At 40.8% G+C, this 21,795-nt stretch overlaps 1 long non-coding RNA gene across 2 annotated transcripts in view; it reads right to left on the bottom strand.

Annotated features, from left to right (window-relative positions):
* LOC107966995 (uncharacterized) overlaps positions 1–21,795 on the bottom strand; it is a 71,175-nt gene that overhangs the window by 47,959 nt on the left and 1,421 nt on the right. For both annotated transcript variants that reach the window (XR_001707092.3, XR_010153665.1), the window contains exon 2: positions 18,802–18,887. This is a non-coding gene — a long non-coding RNA (uncharacterized LOC107966995). The remainder of the gene's footprint in view (positions 1–18,801; positions 18,888–21,795) is intronic.

The raw sequence follows: 21,795 nt of genomic DNA, 5'->3' as shown, positions 1-21,795 counted from the left end.
AGGAGTAACTGGTAAATGTCTCTACAGGCTCATGCCCCCAGCTCAGCTACCCTTGGTTCCCGCAGAATAGCAGGAGCAACTGGTAAACCTCTCTACAGGCTCATGCCCCCAGCTCAGCTACCCTTGGTTCCCACAGATAAATTTTGCTAAAGAGAAGATCACAATCAAAATTATGAAACAAAAGAATAAACCATGCACTTTGAGAATGTCATCAGACCAAATAAAAAAAAACCCACAGAAATTTTAAAATTAACATGTTGATAATCATTAGACAGAAAATAAATAATTAAAAGTGATAAAATCATTATTACTGATCAAATATAGCAAATCTTAAAAAGACAAAATATAACTTCTAAAAATTAAAAATGATCGTTACAGTTTTTAAAATAATGGGAGGTTAAATAGCCAAAAAGAGATTAGCGAACTAGAAGACAAAACTCATGAATTTACTGAGAATGCTTCCCGCAAAGATAAAAAAAGCTTACATTTAGAATGTGTATAGAAAAAAAAGATAAAGAAAAGGAATGTATAAAAGACATGGAAGTGGAGAGAGAAGGTATACTATGTGTCTAACTGGAACTCTAAAGAGAGATAATGAAGAAGATGAGGGAAAGATAGTAGGCAAAGAGTCTTCTGAGAGACAGTGTTTCAGAATTGATGAAAAATATTAACCTAAAGACCCAGCAATCATAAGCCCAGGTTGTGAATAAAACTAAATCCACACCTAGACAGATGATGAAACTTCCAAACTACAAGCATAAAGAAAAGATATTTTTCAAAAGCAGAGAAAAAAGACAACTTACAAAGGAAGAAAAAATAAACTCTAAGTAGGCTTCTCAAAAGCAAGAATAGAAACTAGAAGGCAATAGAACAATATCTGTAAAATAGTGAGATAAACTAACAATGCACCTGAATCTACCACTGATAGAACCTTGTTGAAAGAACCAACAAATGATTTAGTCAAGAAAGAAATGGAGCCTAGAAGGACAGAGTGAGGTACAGGATGTATTCTTAAGCAAATAAATTAGTCAGCAGGTGGGTAACCTGAGCATATTAAACAATAATAAAAATGTTGACAAACTCACAGGAAGACATTTCTCTATATGTTAAAGTATAACTGTCTGAGTCCATTTTGTGCTGCTGTAACAGAATATCTCAGACTGGGTAATTTATGTCACAAACTGGCTCATGGTTCCAGAGGCTGAGAGTCCAAGATTGAGGGCCTGGCATCTGGTGAGGGCCTTCTTGCTGCATCATAACATGGTGGAGGGCATCACATAGGAGAAAGACAGAGAGCAAGTGAGGGCCAAACTCATCCTCTTATAAGGAACTTACTCCTGGGATAATGGTATGAATCTCTTAATGAGGGCAGAGCCCTCATGGCCTAACACTTCTTAAAGATTTCACCTCTTAACACTGTGGTATTGGGGGTTGAGTTTCCAACACATGATTTTTGGGAGACACATTCAAACCATACCAATAACCTTGCACTGTTTTATTGAAATGGGCACTACAGTATAAACCTTAAGCCTTACCACAATTATACAACCTTTCCCTTGAACAAACACAGATGGTGGGTATCTCTAATAATCCTCAGATTGTTCCCATGTCCCAGCCCATGACTGGGCTCAATCTCAGACTTTCAACCAAGAAACATACTTTCATCTTTTATAATATCATATCTGATTACATGATAGGGAAAACAAGATTGCCAGATTATTTAAACATAGGTATCTGTGGTTACGGCTAATTGATCACAGTCTCTAAAAATTAAGTAGATAGGTGTGGCTTGACATATAGAGGAAGAAATATTTTTAGTTTACTGAGTAGACAGGCATCTAATATGAGGATCCATGGAAGAAATTCACAGCTTCTTTTTTTTCTTTTTAAAAATTTCAATACTTTTGGGGGTACAGGTGTTTTTTGGTGACATGGATAAATTGCGTAAGGGTGAAGTCTGAGATTTTAGTGCATTCATCACCCAAATTGGTACATTGTACCCAAAATGTAGTTTTCTTTATCCCTCATCTTCTTCCCATCCTCTCCTATTCTGAGTCTCCAAAGTTCATTGTACCACTCTGCATGCACTTGTGAACCCATAGCTTAGCTCCCATTCATAAGTGACAATATATAGTATTTGGTTTTCCATTCCTGAGTTACTTCATGTAGAATAATGGCCTCCAGCTCCATCCAAGTTGCTGCTAAAGGCATTATTTTATTCTTTTTTAATGGTTGAGTAGTATTCCATAGTGTATTTATACCACAGTTTCTTTATCCACTCATCAGCTGATGAGCACTTATGCTGGTTCTGTATCTATGCAGTTGGGAATTGCACTGTGATAAACATACATATGCAGGTGTCTTTTTGATAGGAATTTCACTGAATCTGTAGATTGCTTTGAGCAGCATCGTCATTTTCATGATATTGATTCTTCCAATCCATGAGCATGGGATGTTTTTCTGTTTGTTTGTGTCATCTCTGATTTCTTTCAGCAGTATTTTGTAGTTCTCCTTGTAGAGATTTTTAATCTCTTTGGTTAAGTATATTCCTAGATATTTTATTTTTTTTGCAGCTATTGTAAAATAAATTGAGCTCTTGATGTGAGTCTCAGCTTGGACATTCTTAGTGTATAGCAGTGCTACTGATTTGTGTGCATTGATTTTATAATCTGAGACTTTACTGAATTCATTGATCAAATTTAGTAGTCTTTTGGAGGAGTTTTCTAGGTGTACAATCAAATCATTGGCAAACAGAGATCCTTTGACTTCTTCTTTTCCAATTTGGATGCCCCTTATTTCTTTCTCTTGCCTGATTGCTCTACATAATCTCTTCCAGAGTAAAAACAGAGAATACACTTTTCAATTCATTTTATTAGTATTGGATGTCTCAATACCAAGACTAGACAAAGATATTATGAGAAAGAAAACTACAGATATAAACAGTTGAAGATAAAAATCTTCAAGAAAACATTAACAAATCAAATCCAGCAAAACATAAAAAGGATAATATATCCCACCCAAGTGGGGTTTATTGCAGGAATATATGACTGGTTCAACATCGTAAATCAAGCAATGGACTGCGTGCAGTGGCTCATGCCTGTAATCCCAGTAAGTGGTGCTGAACAATTGGGCATACATGTGAAAACAGAAAAGAGTCTTAGTCTGCACCTTATGCTGCATAAAAATGTGAATCAAAAATGATTAATAGAATAAATGCAAAATCTAAAACCCTAACACTTCTATAATAGAAAATTCCCTAAGAGAAAACTTTCACGATGTGGGTTAGGCAAGGAATTTGTAGACATGACACCAAAAGCTTATGTAAAAGAAAAAAATTCAGTAAACTGGACTTTATATTAAAATGTAACATTTTGCTCTGAGAAAGACACTATTAAATATTTGAAAAATAGAAGGCATAGATTGGGAGAAAATATTTGCTAATCACATTTCTGACTAAAGGCTGCATTTAGAATATAGAGAATATTTAAAACTCAACAATAAGACAACAACCTAATTTTACGAAATGGACAGAACGTCTGAACCTTCACCAAAGAAGGAATTTTGGGTGGAAAATAAGTATATGAAAATGGGCTCAGAATCACTAAAAATTAGGGGAAATAAAATAAGATACCAGTATGCATCTATAAGACTGTTTACAGTTATCTGTGAATATCATGTGCTGGAGAGGTTGTGGAACCAGTGGAACTCTCCAACATTATTCGTCACGATAAAAAAGGATTTGACTACTTTAGAAAACAGTTTGGCAGTTTCTTATAAAGTTGAACACATATGGTGGCCATCAAGTGGTCCAACAATTTCACTCATAGGTACCCATTTAAGGGAGATAAAAATTTATGGTCACATAAAAATATGTACACAAATCTTCATAGCCACTTTATAATTGTAATTGTCATTGTCAAATTGTAATTGTAATTGTCAGAACATGGAAACAATCCAGATATCTTTCAGCTGGTGGATGAATAAACAAACTGTGATACATCTATATAATAGGAGATAACTCAGCAATATCAAGGGACAAGCTATTGATTCCCCAACAACATGGATGAATCTTAAAACCCAAAGACTATGTGTTGTTTGATTCCACGGGCAGACCTATAGGGAGAAAAACACATCAGCAGGAGCAGGGGTTGGGGGTGAGGGGAAGGGATTTTGTATAAAAAGGAAGCATGGGGAATTCAAGAGGAGGTGGATGTGTGATGGAAATGTTCTCTATAGAATCGTGACGCTATGCATGTGTCAAAACCCATAAAACTGTATGCCATAAAAGTGAATTTTACTGCATGTAAGTTAAAAATCTCAGCCAGGATATGGGAACAATATGGAAAGCCGGCTGTGTGTGACAAAGTGGCTCAGAATGTACTATGAATGAATCACATAACCGATACGGAGGGAGGTGGGGAAGTCAGGGTTTAAACTGAATGGATGCTGTAAGACTCAAGACAAAAGAACTGTATATAAACACTGTACTTGAGAAATTTGTTTTTTTTAATTTTTAATTTTTCTGGCTATATAGTAGGTGTATATATTTATGGGGTATTTGGGATATTTTGCTACATGCATACAATGTGTAATAATCACTGTTTAGTGATTGGCTGACCCTTAGTTTTAGGAACATGGTTACCAGTGTGCATCTGTTGCTGACTTTAAAAATGCAATTATTAAAGTGAAGCTGTTTCCAATTGGCTGACTTTCAGAATTCTGAGCTGTCATTGATTGACTAGGTTTCAGAAACATGTTTATTGAAGTGAATTGTCATTGATTGATTACATAAATTTAAACTCAGCTGGGTAGTTACTTATTATAATAGCTAGCAAATAACTAGTCTTCTCATAGAAGTGTAATAACTTTTTTTCTCAACAGCATATTCTCTAATATGAACCTGGATGTAATCTCAATGTCTATTTAATATGCAAATGGTTAAGTAATTATGGTGAAGACATAATGGAATATTATGCAGTTAATAACCATTATTAATGTTGCATAGCTGCATAGTAAAATATTTATAATGTAAGGGTACATTTAAAAAGATTTTAAATAGAATTTTCTTGTTTATGGCAACTATTTGAAAAATATGCGTGTGTGTGTGTGTGTGTGTAAAGGGATCAATTCATAGAATGATGAATAACTCTTAATGCTTTACATGTTTTTATATTTTATATGTATATATGTGTGTGAACACAAACATGTTTTAAAATAAAGATTAAAAAAGCAATTTAATAATTCAACAGATAACAGGAAGGTTTGAAATTTAATAGGAGATGTTGAAGACCAATATGCCTTTAAGACACAAATGAACTCATCTCATTAGAGGCCATAAAAGTTGAAGAAACACTGAACTTGGAATTTATGTCTTCATTTGAAACTTTCCTGCATCACATTATTATTTATCTGACCTTGGGCGAACCATTTGTCCTTTGTGAGCTTCATTTGCCCGCCTTTAAAATACGACTAACAATCATATGCTTCATAGGTTAAGAGAATTAGATGAGACTCCTGTTATGAAAATGCTTTGTCTTGGAAATGCGGGCTCTTTTTTGGTTCCATATGAACTTTAAAGTAGTTTTTTCCAATTCTGTGAAGAAAGTCATTGGTAGCTTGATGGGGATGGCATTGAATCTATAAATTACCTTGGGCAGTATGGCCATTTTCACAATATTGATTCTTCCTATCCATGAGCATGGAATGTTCTTCCATTTGTTTGTGTCCTCTTTTATTTCGTTGAGCAGTGGTTTATAGTTCTCCTTGAAGAGGTCCTTCACATCCCTTGTAAGTTGGATTCCTAGGTATTTTATTCTCTTTGAAGCAATTGTGAATGGGAGTTCACTCATGATTTGGCTGTTTGTCTGTTATTGGTGTATAAGAATGCTTGTGATTTTTGCACATTGATTTTGTATCCTGAGACTTTGCTGAAGTTGCTTATCAGATTAAGGAGATTTTGGGCTGAGATGATGGGGTTTTCTAAAAATACAATCATGTCATCTGCAAACAGGGACAATTTGACTTTCTCTTTTCCTAATTGAAAACCCTTTATTTCTTTCTCTTGCCTGATTGCCCTGGCCAGAACTTCCAACACTATGTTGAATAGGAGTGGTGAGAGAGGGCATCCCTGTCTTGTGCCAGTTTTCAAAGGAAATGCTTCCAGTTTGTGCCCATTCAGTATGATATTAGCTGTGGGTTTGTCATAAATATCTCTTATTATTTTGAGATACGTCCCATCAATACCTAATTTATTGAGAGTTTTTAGCATGAATGGCTGTTGAATTTTGTCGAAGGTCTTTTCTGAATGTATTGAGATAATCATGTGGTTTTTGTCTTTGGTTCTGTTTATATAATGGATTACCTTTATTGATTTGCATATGTTGAACCAGCCTTGCATCCCAGGGATGAAGCCAACTTGATCATGGTGGATAAGCTTTTTGATGTGCTGCTGGATTCAGTTTGCCAGTATTTTATTGAGGATTTTTGCATCAGTGTTCATCAGGGGTATTGATTTAAAATTCTCTTTTCTTGTTGTGTCTCTGCCAGGCTTTGGTATCGGGATGATGTTGGCCTCATAAAATGAATTAGGGAGGATTCCCTCTTTTTCTATTGATTGGAATAGTTTCAGAAGGAATGGTACCAGCTCCTGTTTGTACCTCTGGTAGAATTCGGCTGTGAATCCATCTGGTCCTGGACGTTTTTTGGTTGGTAGGCTATTAATTATTGCGATGTGGTGCTGAGAAGAATGTATATTCTCTTGATTTGGGGTGGAGAATTCTGTAGATGTCTACTAGGTCCAATTGGTGCAGAGCTGAGTTTAATTTCTGGATATCCTTGTTAACTTTCTGTCTTGTTGATCTGTCTAATGTTGACAGTGGGGTGTTAAAGTCTCCCATTATTATAGTGTGGAAGTCTAAGTCTCTTTGTAAGTCTCTAAGGACTAGCTTTATGAATCTGGGTGCTCCTGTATTGGGTGCATATATATTTAGGATAGTTAGCTCTTCTTGTTGAATTGATCCCTTTTCAATTATGTAATGACTTTCTTTGTCTCTTTTGATCTTTGTTGGTTTAAAGTCTGTTTTATCAGAGACTAGAATTGCAGCCTCTGCTTTTTTTTGCTTTCCATTTGCTTGGTAGATCTTCCTCCATCTCTTTATTTTGAGCCTATGTGTGTCTCTGCACGTGAGATGGGTTTCCTGAGTACAGCATGCTGATGGGTCTTGACTCTTTATCCAATTTGCCAGTCTTTTAACTGCGTCTTTTAATTGGAGCATTTAGCCCATTTACATTTAAGGTTAATATTGTTATGTGTGAATTTGATCCTGTCATTATGATGTTAGCTGGTTATTTTGCTCATTAGTTGATGCAGTTTCTTCCTAGCATCGATGGTCTTTATAATTTGGCATGTTTTGCAGTGGCTGGTACCAGTTGTTCATTTCCATGTTTAGTGCTTCCTTGAGGAGCTCTTGTAAGGCAGGCCTGGTGGTGACAAAATCTCTCAGCATTTGCTTGTGTAAAGGATTTTATTTCTCCTTCACTTATGAAGCTTAGTTTGGCTGGATATGAAATTCTGGGTTGAAAATTCTTTTCTTTAAGAATGTTGAGTATTGGCCCCCACTCTCTTCTGGCTTGTAGAGTTTCTGCTGAGAGATCGCTGTTAGTCTGATGGGCTTCCCTTTGTGGGTAACCTGACCTTTCTCTCTGGCTGCCCTTAACATTTTTTCCTTCATTTCAACTTTAGTGAATCTGACAATTATGTGTCTTGGAGTTGCTCTTCTCAAGGAGTATCTTTGTGGTGTTCCCTGTATTTCCGGAATTTGAATGTTGGCCTGCTTGCTAGGTTGGGGAAGTTTTCCTGGATAATATTCTGAAGAGTGTTTTCCAACTTGGTTCCATTCTCCCTGTCACTTTCGGGTACACCAATCAGACGTAGATTTGGTCTTTTCACGTAGTCCCATATTTCTTGGAGGGTTTGTTTGTTTCTTTTTACTCTTTTTCCTCTAAACTTCTCTTCTCACTTCATTTCATTCATTTGATTTTCAATCACTGATACCCTTTCTTCCACTTGATCAAATCGGCTATTGAAGCTTGTGCATGTGTCATGTAGTTCTCGTGCCATGGTTTTCAGCTCCATCAGGTCATTTAAGGTCTTCTCTACACTGTTTATTCTAGTTAGCCATTCGTCTAATCTTTTTTCAAGGTTTTTAGCTTCTTTGTGATGGGTTTGAACATCCTCCTTTAGCTCGGAGAAGTTTGTTATTACTGATCGTCTGAAGCCTTCTTCTCTCAACTCATCAAAGTCATTCTCCATCCAGCTTTGTTCCATCGCTGGCGAGGAGCTGTGTTCCTTTGGAGGAAAAGAGGCACTCTGATTTTTAGAATTTTCAGCTTTTCTGCTCTGGTTTCTCCCCATCTTTGTGGTTTTTGATGATGGTGACGTACAGATGGGGTTTTGGTGTGGATGTCCTTTCTGTTTGTTAGTTTTCTTTCTAACAGTTAGGACTCTCAGCTGCAGGTCTGTTGGAGTTTGCTGGAGGTCCACTCCAGACCCTGTTTGCCTGGGTATCACCAGTGGAGGCTGAAGAACAGCAAATATTGCAGAACAGTAAATGTTGCTGTGTGATCCTTCTTCTGGTAGCTTCATCTCAGAGGGGCATCTGGCTGTATGAGGTGTCAGTCGGCCCCTACTGGGAGGTGTCTCCCAGTTAGGCTACTTGGGGGTCAGGGACCCACTTGAGGAGGCAGTCTGTCTGTTCTCAGATCTCAAACTCTGTGCTGGGAGAAGCACTGCTCTCTTCAAAGCTGTCAGACAGGGACATTTAAGTCTGCAGAAGTTTCTGCTGCCTTTTGTTCAGCTATGCCCTGCCCTCAGAGGTGGAGTCTACAGAGGCAGGCAGGCCTCCTTGAGCAGCGGTGGACTCCACCCAGTTTGAGTTTCCCAGCCGCTTTGTTTACCTACTCAGGCCTCAGCAATGGTGGATGCCCATCCCCCAGGCTCGCTGCCACCTTGCAGTTCGATCTCAGACTGCTGTGCTAGCAATGAGTGAGGCTCCGTGGGCGTGGGACCCTCTGAACCAGGCACGGGATATAATCTCCTGGTGTGCCATTTGCTAAGGCCGTTGGAAAAGTGCAGTATTTGGGTGGGAGTGTCCCAATTTTCCAGGTACCGTTTGTCACGGCTTCCCTTTGCTAGGAAAGGGAATTCCCTGACCCCTTGTGCTTCCCAGGTGAGGCGATGCCCTGCCCTGCTCGTGGGCTGTACCCACTGTCTGACAAGCCCCAGTGAGATGAACCCGGTACCTCAGTTGGAAATGCAGAAATCACCTGTCTTCTGCGTTGCTCACGCTGGGAGCTGCAGACTGGCGTTGTTGCTATTTGGCCATCTTGGAACCTCCTCTTATTCACTCTTTCTAAGCATTTTTTTGTACCCATTAACTATCCCCACTTCCCCTACCCCACTGCCTTCCCAGCCTCTGGTAATCATTATTCTACTTTCTATCTCCATAAGTTCAATTGCTTTAATTATTAGCTCCTCCAAATAAGTGAGGACATGTGAGAACATCTTTCTGTGCCTGGCTTATTTCACTTAACATAATGACTTCCCTTTCCCTCCATGTTATTGCAGATGACAGTTTCATTCTTTTTTATGGCTGGGTAGTATTTACTTGATACATTTGTTTCTCATGGGAGTATGGGTTAGAAGTTTTGAAACTAATTAATTTCAATGTTAAGCTTGAACAAAATAAATGAATGAATAAATAAATAAACACATTGTAAATGATCAAAGCTAGGTTTCTCAGAGTGGAAGAATGAAGTGTCGAAAATGAAAGTCAGGAGGGTTAGATGGAATCTAACCTTGATGCTCTTACCTTGCCAGGGTTTTCTGTGTTTTGGCTCCTCCCTGAACTTTCAGCCGTCCCTGCAGGGCTGAGCCACACACAGTGACTCTCCACTTATTTGCTTCTCTTTCAGTGGTAGGCTGCTCTTGTTTGTGACTGGATTCAGAGTTCATGGTGGACATTCTCTGTTGTCTTGAATCAGCCTCAGTCTTAGTCATTTAGACCCAGTGCCTGGGTCTTGAGAGTGGGGCTCTCTGGGCATGCTGTATTGATTTTACTACTTCTGTTGCTTTCCTGCTATACCTGTACTGTCCATTTCCAGAGAGCTGCACCAACCAGTGTCTTACTTATATTTGGACCTCCAGTGTCTGTGATAATGCCTGGTACATAATAGACCTTTGGTAAATTTCTATTGCACGTAATTGAACAAAGTCGATTTGAGTGAAATATTTAGGAAAACGAAGCGTTGACATTGCTTGTATTTCACAAGATAGTTAAAAATGAATTAACAAGGAAAATTCTGGTTTGAGAATCATTTTCTCTACCTCTTTATAACTATTTGAAATGACAGCATTCCCCATAATAGATTCTCTTTATTTGCCTCACTTCTCTTCGTAGGGGTGAGATAACTGAAATGTGCTGAGGAATTCCCATGTGGCAAGTGTCATGCTGGTCTTTTAAACACACATCCTCATTTAAATCCTGATGATGCTTAAAATCTCCACTGAGAAAATGGGGGACTTAGTAAATTTTCAAATAACTCAGAACTAGTACGTAAAAGAGGCAGACTAGGAGTCTAGGCCTGAAGGCATGTAAATATCAAAACCAGCTTGTCAAACAGTGTGCTTCTCATAGAAAGATTACTTCTTAACTTGGAGATGAGAACTTTTCATGCTGTACAAACTCGCATGGACAGTGGGTGAGGACAGAAGACTTCTAGGCTCCAAATCTCCAAGGGGTCAGGAAACAACCATGGGGTGGCCAATCGGAGTAGAACCCATTAAGTTACTTGTGAAGTGAAGAAAACATATCAATCAAAATTTTAAAAGTATAGTGTTTGCAATCTCTTGTCTTTCCAGAGCTCCCGACAACCGTCCTTCTGCTTTGCCTTGTGCTCAGCTGCCACCTGCTGGTCATCTCAGAGAAGGCAGAAGGAAACTTTGGGCACAGGGTCAGGGCTCTGGGATCTTTGCCAGCGCAGCCCTGCAGAGTGACTACAGTGACATCTGCAATTGTTCTCTAGGAGCTTGTGTTGACATTCTTGGCTTATCTCAATTCTTTCATTGTCTGAAAAGTTTTGAGTAAAAGACCTGTGCCCTAAGGTCTGAAGTTCCAGCCTTCAAGCAGGATGAGGGCAGAGGCCTCCCTTTGCTTCGGTAATAAAGTAGATGGATGGCTGATAGGGAGGGCCCAGCAGTCCCTGACGGGGAAATAGTAGGCACTTTCCAAATGAGAGCTCTTCCCTCTCCCCCTCCCTTCACCAGAGGCCCCTCAGGAGATGCTTGGCTCCTGAGGTCCCTGAAGTTGGAGCACATTTAGAAGCTAAAATAGTACCAAGATTTGGGTCTTCTCACTTGCAATTCAGGACTCCTCTGGCTAACAAAAGTCTGCGTATGGACTTAAGCAAGAGAGAGCCCCCTAATATGGGAGTAGGTACAGAATTATAAAGTCTGCAGACACAGCAGGCAGGCGGCGGCTGACCTTATTATGCTGGGACTTTAAACAAGTGTTGCTAAGGTCAGCAGAGCATCCAGACACCAAATTGTGCAGTAGGATAAACTATCTGTTAATGACTTTAGAAGTCTATCATTATTTTTCCACCATAAATCTTGGAAAAAACATTAGAAATAATGTTTGTGTGCACATAGTCACACATATACAAAGAATGTAAAGAATATAAAATTTGTGATGAAAGGCTAAATACCAACAGTAGTTATCTGAAGGTGATTAGTGCTTTTCCTTATCTGCATTTTATAGTTTTTTTTTTAAATGGCGAATATTTATTACTTAGTATCTTTTAACTTAAAAAAAGAAAGAGTGTCTCTTAATCAGAGACTCTGGTTGTATACATCTGGGACTTTTGGTTGTAAGTAGAATGGACCAGAATCTCCAAGGCAGGAGATGGGAAACAGAAAAGAAAGGTCAGCTCTGTTTTATTCTTGCAGCTCGCTCACCCCAGCAGTTTGAAGATAGAGGACAGGGCTATTTGGTTTCTCTGATGTCGTCACTCACTTGGCTGGGATGACATGTGGCTGGTGCTGGAGTCCAGAGATCTGGCACTGGCTGTTGTCCTTATTCATCCTTAATCCTGCTTCACCGTTCATCTCTGGCCACTACTTCTGTCCTAGTCCTCCCCTATCATGGTAATTGTCTTGTCCTCATTCCAATCTCTCTTTCTACCACCACACAAAATTTTGACAAGCAAGTGGCTAGAAACCGACATTGTTTGTTCAGTATTAAGTCAAAGGAGAAAAGGAGGAGGAACACAGAGGTGTGGTTTTGTTGTTGTTGCTTTTTTTTTTTCTTGCCACTGGAAAGATTTGTGCACACTGACATTTAAAACTTATTAACCAGCCAGGAGTGGTGGCTCACTCCTGTAATCCTAGAGCTTTGGGACGCTGAGGTGGGCAGATCACTTGAGGCCAGGAGTTCGAGACCAGCCTGGCTACAATGGTGAAACCTCTTCTGTAGTAAAAATACAAAAATTAGCCAGGCATGGTGGCACACACCTATAATCCCAGCTACTTAGGAGGCTGAGGCAGGAGAATTGCTTCAACTTAGGAGGCGAAGGTTGCAGTGAGCCGAGCTCGCACCACTGTACTCCAGCCTGGGTGACAGAGCGAGACTCTATCACGAAAAACAAAACAAACAAACAAAAAGACTTACTAACCAACAGCTTAACTTGGGCTGAGAGGGACTAAAACTTGGGTCTCTACCTTACCAAGTGAAATACCAGATGAGCAAAATCACGCTCAAGTTCTCACTCCCAATAAGCTTTTTCTTCCCCTATTCCCCTTTTTGAAAGAGGGTGAATATTCTTCCAGAATCCTAAGCATAAAATATGAGAGTTGCTGTGGAGTCTTCTCCCCATCTTAGCAATTGCCAAGTTCTGAAGCTTCCATCTGAGGCCCTCTCTTCTCCCTTCCTTCCCTCTATGGGCTCCCTGTTTTACCCCCATCACCTCTGCTCTGCTCATAGCATGAGCCTCCTGAGGTTTCACACCCCCAGTCTGCCCTCATCCAGTCCATCTGACCTAGAGATGCTGCATTCATTCATCTGAGGGCCAGTTTTGACTGCCTTTTAAAAAACATTTGCGAGTTCTCTGGTATTGACCAAATAATACTTGAATTCTAAAAGTAGGTGTATAAACCCTTCTGCAGTCTAATCCCAGGTTATCATTGACTATTCCCTGTGGGATAACGTTGTCAACAGCCAAACTTGGTGGTTCCAGGCACTGTAGTTGACACTGAGGCTATAGACATGAGAATCGGATGCAGTGCTTGCGCTCCAGTAGCCCCACCTCCTGTTGGAGACACAGTCAGCAGTGGTGTAAGTGCTGTAGAGGGATGACGAAGGCTCTCTAGGAGTCTAGGACAGAGAGTGTCAGAGGCTTCTTTAGGCTAAGGCAGAGAAGGAATAGGAATTAACCAGACACCTTGAGGGTAGAAATCGAGGCTAGGAGACTGGTAGACATTTTAGGCAGAGGCAACCAAGCAGTTGCATGAAATTGCAAGAATACATGGCAGGTGCTACTTCACATAGTTTAGGCTGCATGTGAGGAAGCAGTGGAAGAAGATACAGGGGGCATAAGAACAACAGCACAAACATAAATTTCTTCCTTGTATTCTGCTTAGCACTTTTCATGGGTTTTCCTGTTTACTTCTCAGGAAACACTAATATGGGTAAGGTTTGTTCTGCTACAATGTATGCTTCTGTAACAACAGTTAGCTCATACTTGATTGGAAAATAAGGGAATGATTTCAGTATAATGAAGTTGGGTTGGTTCAGATAGTCTCCCCGCCCCACCCCGCAAGGCTAGGGGAATTAGAAAAGCAGGAGTAAAATCAGAACGTTCAGCAGGAAATAAGAAAGCCCTCAGCTCAACTGTGGCTTAGACTCAGGGCCCTTACTGCTCTATTTTAAGAAAATTAAAAATGAGAGTCTGCCACGGGGCTCCCTCTCTAGAGAAGCCAGCTTTACGCAAGATCCTGGCTCTCGGCAGGTCCATGTCCCCCTCTGTCTACATTCACTGCAGCCCCTCTGGTTCAGAGCTCCACTTCTATCTGCATTTTCTTAGTGCCTACATGATACCATCTCCTCTCTATAACTCTGAGCTTTTTTGATAGCCCCTGAAGCAGCCTTCAACTGTGCTGAGCAGCCTTCAACTGTGCTGAGCAGCCTGCCTGGATCGTCCAAGTTATCTCCAGAGATTCCAGCTATTGTTTTTCTGTCTGGTTGCAAAGTTTCACAGCTTTTGAGAGATATGCCCAATTTCATTTTTTCCCTTTAGTCCTTTATTTTTAGTGTGATTTTGTAGAATGTGAGATTTTTCAGGATCGAGTATGTTGTGCAATAGAAGACATGTACTATTGAATTCTTGTTTTATAGGAGAGGAAATAGCAGCTTAGATGCATGCAACTTGCTCATGTTTTTATGTCTGGTGGATAGTAATGCTGAATTTCATGGCTCAAGCTACTTTGTTTTATGGGGCAGATTGGATAGGGTCTTACATGCTGGCACTTAAAAATCTGTTATCTCTCGGCAACTGGGCCTGGGACTTTGCAAATCGCATTTCCCGAACTCCTTTGCCAGCTGCTTTCCTTAGGTTTTGCCAATGTGAGGCACTAGAAAGTGGCTGAGAAGTGAGAGAAGGGGGAAATGGACTTCCTGTTTTTCTATTCCTGTCCTTGTTTCTCTAGAGCCACAGACAGTTGGCTCCAGCCTCTCCATGTCCCTAAGTTGCCAGCAGCAGCTGGGTCGCCCTTCTTTGGCAGTCAGTGAACAGGCCATGCTATTGTCCTTCACCAGATGGGCTTTAAAATCCCTTCGTAATCCAAGCCCTGGCTGGATTCTTCTTCCTCAGTGGTCTGAGCACCAGCTTTCCAGAGCTTCCTCCAAGAAGTCTGAGCTCCAGGCCCCTGGAACTTCTCCCCAGCTCTTCATTCTGGAAACACCATCTCTCCCTTTTGGATTCCTCACTCCTAGGAGTTGCAGTTGCTTCCTGCAGTTCTTGTTCTCTAGGCCATTGCAGTGGGCCCTCTTGTTCTTCCAGCCTTCCAGCACTCGTGTGACCCATTCCTTGCACCAAATGCCTTCTCTTTAACAAACATAATGTGTTCTGTATCCCTGAGTGAACTCTGACCCAGATATCATGCTCATGAATATTGCTCAATAAAGAAACACGAGTCTTTGAAGGCATTTAAACTGAAAAGTGGCTCCTTGCTGCAGTTCTTATTTCTTCATTTGGCAGCATTTGACTCTGTTGACAACGCTATCTTCCTTTAAATCTTATGTCATCTTGGTTTCTCTGAAGTAAGACTCTCATGGTCTCCATACCTCTCAGGCTACTCTTTCTTAGCCTCCTATGGAGACTCATCCGCCTTTATTCTGGTGTTTCCTGGGGCCAGATACATGCCTTTTTATTTCTCCAATCTACGCAATTTCCCTGGAAGAGCTCCTCCGTTTCCATAGCTTTAGGTGTTATCCATTTTCTGATGATGCACAGATTCATGTCTCAGCCAGACAGTTCTCATCAGTCCCAGGCCCATTCATCCAGCTGTCCTCTGGACATCTCCATGGGAATGCTCCCTATGTTGCATTAGAGGGCCTGGACTGTGATGGAGGGAGACCCGGTTTCAATCCAGATCTGCATCATACCCAAGGCATCCCAAAAAGTTGATAATCATCTGTGTTTCCCACCAACCCTTCTCTCCCTCTGTGTTCCTAGTGTAAGTGGCTAACTCTAGCATTCATCCTTGTCGAACTTGAAAAGCTGGGTGTTCGTTTTGACCCCTGCTTCTCCCTCATGTCCCATATACAAATAAGTCCACTAGATTAAATCTCTTCACTCAATTTACGTATTTCTATCATTACTGTCACAACTCTAGTCTGGCCCACTATAATTTCCAACAGCTTCCTCAAAGGCATCTTACCTTCCAATGATGCTGTTCTAAACATCAACTTCCACACAGCAGTTATTTTCCCCCAAATAAAAATCTAATCAAAGTCTCTCCTCTACTTAAAACTGTTCAGTTCTGATTCTCCTCTTGGAATGAAATACACTCTATAGCATGGCTTATCATACCTTGGTGATCTTGTAGCGGGATGCTTCTAGCTGAGGGCTCTTTATTTTATGCAAGAAAAGATGCCATTTAAAGGTTTCCAGTTCTAATATCTCCAGGGGTACAGATGGAAGGCACCATTAGGAACAGAGATTGCTCTGGGAGGGGTCACTTGTCTCTCTTACTTATGTAAATGTCAGTCAAGATTGTACCCATTGCCTTGAAGGAAGGCATAACAGGGTTTATTTGAAACTTGGCCATGGCTGCCTCTTGGAAAGCACATGACTTATCTCCAGCGAAGAAGTCAATAGAAGTCTTTGAGTTTCTTGGGAACAAAGGGAACATATTTGACCTCTTCCTTTTTGAATTTTGTGGTCATTAACACTTCGATGAATTGACAGTCTTAGCTGATATATTCCCTGGCAGCAAAGTTCCCCAGGAAAGAAAGGTGAGTTTGCATGTAGAGAGCTTATATTGACACAAAGGTATAACTGAATTCCCATCCACAGTATTAATATGTACCTGAGGGGGCTCTCAACTAGCAGGTGGATGAAAAGACTCATCCCGTAGATGTCAAGTCAGCTTCAATCCTTAGCCATGTCAGTGCTTGAGCAATGGGTCCATGAACATCTGGGCCATGGCAGGAATAGATATTCTTGGGGCCAACTGCATGGATTTTTTCTCTCCAGGGTTGACCTATTTCCAATTCTGAGGGAGACCAGCCATAGGACTGGCTATATAGTTTGAGAGACCCTGTGCAAAATGAAAAGGGGTGTGTGTGTAACAACCCTCCCCACAACTTTTCATTGCTATGTAGTTTGAGAGGCCCTGTGCAAAATGAAAAGGCTTGTGTGTGTGGTGGAGTTGTACACACACACACACACACACACCCCTTTTCATTTTGCACAGGGCCTCTCAAACTATATAGCCAGTCCTTCAAATTCTGTTTACAGAATTTACCAACCTGGACCCATTAGCCAGCAGGTGGAGTGTTCACTTTGGACACTTTTTGGACAATTTTAATGTGGAGTGATGAGTAATTTGTCTTCACAGGAGTTCATACCTACTGCAAGAATGGTGTGACTTTGCTGTCTGCAGTATCTGTGCCAGCAACATGCTCTGGCAGCTTGTGGAAGTCATAACCTGCTGTATGATATCTAATACAACATTTTTTTAGGCTTGAAAGGAAGTGCAACAATGGGCACATGACCACAGGATTCAATGATTATACTATTTACTCTAGTACCCAGAAGTGGGTGCCCAAGTAGCACTGGCATGAGCTTGGGAAGGCTAGACTAAATAAAGCAATAGCACTGGGATAGCACCATCCGGGGATGTCCAGCATGTGTTAAACAGATCAGTGGCTAATATATGATGGTGTGCTCTCAATAGCTAGAATATATGGATCCAGGAAACAAGAGATGGAAGTAAGTGTCACCTCTTTACTTTCAGTGACTCAGCTGGGGAATTTACACTTTCTATAGTGGGATGCTTAGGTGGTCCTCACAACTTTAAGTTCTGCTGGGTGGAGGTCCTCTTCCTCACAGGAGTGAGAATGCCTCTTCTAGGACGTGCCTGTACGCAGTGTTATAAGTTGGAAGCCATGACTGCCACCTGGCCACTTGGGGCTCCTCATGTGCATAACCCATCGAGCACATAAAGTGGCTGAGCTTGTTGGTATATTGAACCCTAATTCCTATGAGGTGCTGGTATTGCTGCTACACAATGGGGGGGATGAAGGAATTTGTTTGGAACTCAGAGAAGCCATGGAGTTTATTCAAACCTCTAGATCAGTAGCTGTCAAACTTGTTCTTGAAGGGCTAGGTAGGAAATATTGTCAGCATTAGAGGCCATATGGTTTCTGTCACAACCATTTAACTGCTATAGTAGCCTGAAAGCAGCCATAGACAACACATGAAGAAATGAATGTTGCTGTGTTCCAAAGAAACGTTATGTGCAAAAACAGGCAGCTGGTACCCTGCCTACAGTTTGCTGACCTCTGCTCTGGTACCAAGAATTACAAAGCATAGAAGAAGATGTTAAATGCCACCATGATGATGCAATCAGCCAAATCCAGAATGTGAGAAATTCTATAAGACAAATGATTTGCTTTCTTCAGCAGATAAATGATAAGAAAACAAAGAAAGAGGGAGAACTCCTACATATTAAGAGAGACTTAAGAATCATATTGTTAAAATTCAATATGTGAATCTTTGATTATAAAAAGATTACCAGTGAAAATCAATCATAGGCTGGGAATTACATGATGTTAGGAAATTGAAAAAAAATTTTGTTGGGTGTAATAACAGTGTTAGGTTATGATAAAGTCAAAGGTCCTGTCTGTCAGCCATACATAGTGGGGTACTTATAGTGAAATAATTCTATTTCTGAGATTTGCTTTAATATAGTCTAGCAAAATAAAAAACAATTTTTTGTGTGTATGTTGATGGGGGGAGGTAAGTACTGATGAAATAAAAATAATGGCAAAATGTTGACATTAGTTGAAATTGGTTGTTGTGCACCTGAGATTTCATTATATTATTTTCTCTGCTTTTGTATTTGACAAATTCCATAATACAGAGAGTAAACAATAGCAAAAACAATTTTAATTAAATGAAAATGTTGAAGATATTGGCATGCCATTTTCTGTCACTTTGTTCACTTATGACTTAGGTACTCACCAAATGAAAAACATGTAGAATGCTTCATTCCATAATTACACAACTTTCTCAATTGTCCCTGCTGTGGTTCAGTGTCTAATCTAAGCCTGTGAAAGTAAATAATTTGTTTAAGTTGATTTTGCACGAGGAATTCTTTAGTCTTTTATTTATTTATTTCTATTATTTATTTATTTATTTAAGACGGAGTCTCACGCTGTTGCCCAGGCTGGAGGGCAATGGCATGATCTCGACTCACTGCAACCTCCGGATCCTGGGTTCAAGCAATTCTCCTGCCTCAGCCTCTCAAGTAGCTGGGATTACAGGCACCTGCCACCACACCCTGCTAATTTTTTGTATTTTTAGTAGAGATGGGGTTTCACTATTTTGGACAGGCTGGTCTCAAACTCCTGACCTCGTGATCTGCCCACCTCGGCCTCCCAAAGTGCTGGGATTACAGGCATGAGCCATTGAATTTTTTTGAGACAGGATCTTGCTCTGTCACTCAGGCTGGAGTGCAGTGGTACAATCGTGGCTCCCCGTAGCCTTGACTTCCTGGGCTCGGGTGATTCTCCCACCTCAGTCTCCTGAGTAGCTGGGACTACAGATATGGCTAATTTTTTGTATTTTTAGTAGAGACAGGGTTTCACCATGTTGCACAGGTTGGTCTTGAACTCCTGGCTCAAGCAATCTGCCACTTCGGCCTCTCGAATCTTTTCATTGAGCTAAAATATGTCTGTTGGGTATGTATAAGAATACATGAGAAGACTATCCCCGTTTCCTAATTCTTCCAGTGAAAAATTTAGGGAAAGAAATGTTCATTTATTTTTTTCTTCCATCTGAACATCAGGCACATACACTCCATGACACACATACCCCGTACTCAGTTGTAAAACAACGGTTTACAAGTGTCAGAGACAGGTGTTTTACAACTTCGTACATTAACCTGAGGGCCTGGTACAAAGGCATTTGAGTTTACAACCTCTGTGACACTAGCATTGATATATGCAAAGTATCTGCCACTGCCCGCTTTGCATGCACTCTAAAGTTCTGTCTCCTTTTGCAATATTTTATTTTTAGATTAGGGAGAGTCTACATCTGTAGTGCCCTTCGGCCACCACTTTAGTAAATTTTATTGGCTCCTAAGCTTTCAACACCCGTGATGATGAATTACTTGCCTTTGATCCCCATCTGGTGGTTTTTTAGAGCACAAAACATGTCAAAAGGGCGGGGTGCAGTGGCTCACGCCTGTAAACCCAGAACTTTGGGAGGCTGAGGTGGGCAGATAACCTGAGGTCGGGAGTTCGAGACCAGCCTGGCCAACATGGTGAAACCCCGCCTCTTGGAAATCTGTTTTGGACTTCCATTTCCTTCTTAAGGATGTAGCCTAGGTTCAGAGGGAAGTCAAGGTCCTGGGAACAAGAAGGATAGTTTGTTTTAAGGTCAGAGCTCAACACAGTCCTTCAGCCTGCGGAGGCAACCCAGAGAAGAAGTCTCCCTATACTGTCAAGAGTAGCATCAGGAAGCAAGTGTCCTTCTCACACATCCTAATCTGAACATTACTGCCCCCCTCCCCTAAATACCACCACACACACTCATAGACAGTCCATTCAGCTCTGGGTTTCAAATGCATATGATTTGTCTTGGCCAAGATTGATCTGAAGTTCTACACAGGACTCTAGCCAGAAGCCTTGAAGCTAGGATCTGAAACCAACCCCCAAATCATATTCTAATTTCATTTATCATCCCAATGAGTGGCCGGCTGGTGGTATCATGGAGAAAGAAAAGAGTAAAGCAACGATCTGAAAACAATCTGTACTTTGCAATGTCTCCTTTAACAAACAGATAGTAACTGAACACCTGAACACCTACTCTGTGCCAGGTTCCCTGTTGCTTTTGTCACCTGGCCTTTCTCAAAGCACCAAACCTCTTCTCCCTCGGGTCTTTGTTTTTTAGACCAAGTATTTGTTTTAATATGTCAATCTAGGCTTCTTGATTATCCCAAGGAACAGTGGGAAAATTCAAAATCCCCTGAAACATCTCCTAGAATAAGCTTGTGTGGAGTTCTTTTTTTTTTTTTTTTTCTGTTTTGTTTTGTTTTTCTGAGATGGAGTCTAGCTCTGTCACCCAGGCTGGAGTGCAGTGGCACGATCTCGGCTCACTGCAACCTCTGTCTCCCAGGTTCAAGTGTTTCTCATGCCTCAGCCTCCGAAGTAGCTGGGACTACAGGCACACGCCACCATGCCTGGCTAATTTTTGTATTATTATTAAAGATGGGGTTTTGCCATGTTGGTCAGGCTGGTCTCGAACTCCTGGCCTCAAGTAATCCTCCAGTCTCCACCTCCCAAAGTGCTGGGATTATAGGTGTGAGCCACCGTGCCCGGTTGAGCTTGTGAGGGATTCTAATCTGGGGTGTTTCTATTTCTTGGAGGCAGTGGAAGCAGGCTGGGCTTTGGCAACCAGCAGAGTGAGGTCAGAATGCCCGCTCTGCTAGTTATTTGCCGCGTGATCACTAAATCACTTAATGTCTTTGAGTTTCGATTACACCTTTGGTAACATGGTGATAGTTATAATAATAATTACCTAGAGAGTTATTGGGGGATTAAATGCTATATGTATGCAAATGGATGGTCTATAGTAAAAGCCTAACACATATTAGAACCTCCTCATCCCACCAACCTCCAGTATGGTCTTCACTGAATTTCCACCTTGTGCTGCAAAAGTGCTTTTTACTTAAAAAAAAAAAAAATTAGTTCTAAGACCTATCTAATAGCAAAGGTGGAAATCCATTTTCATACACAGTTCCAATGAAAGTGAGAAGTGAGCAGGAATAAGGCAGACAGTACTGTAGTCACTAATGGGAATGGACTTGGGGTGATGTAAATCAGTTTACCAAATAGGAGGAATACTTTCTTATGAAAGAAATATATTACCAGAAATACCACAAAACTGAGTAAATATCTGAAAGCAGAGCCACTTCGTTTTCCTTTTGCCTCCTGGCAGAGTACCAAGCAAAAG

This window comes from Pan troglodytes, chromosome 1 (assembly GCF_028858775.2).
Source record: "Pan troglodytes isolate AG18354 chromosome 1, NHGRI_mPanTro3-v2.0_pri, whole genome shotgun sequence".
Taxonomy (NCBI): domain Eukaryota; kingdom Metazoa; phylum Chordata; class Mammalia; order Primates; family Hominidae; genus Pan; species Pan troglodytes.
The sequence above is the reverse complement of the archived record's forward strand: the minus strand, read 5'-3'. Positions and strand labels throughout refer to the sequence as shown.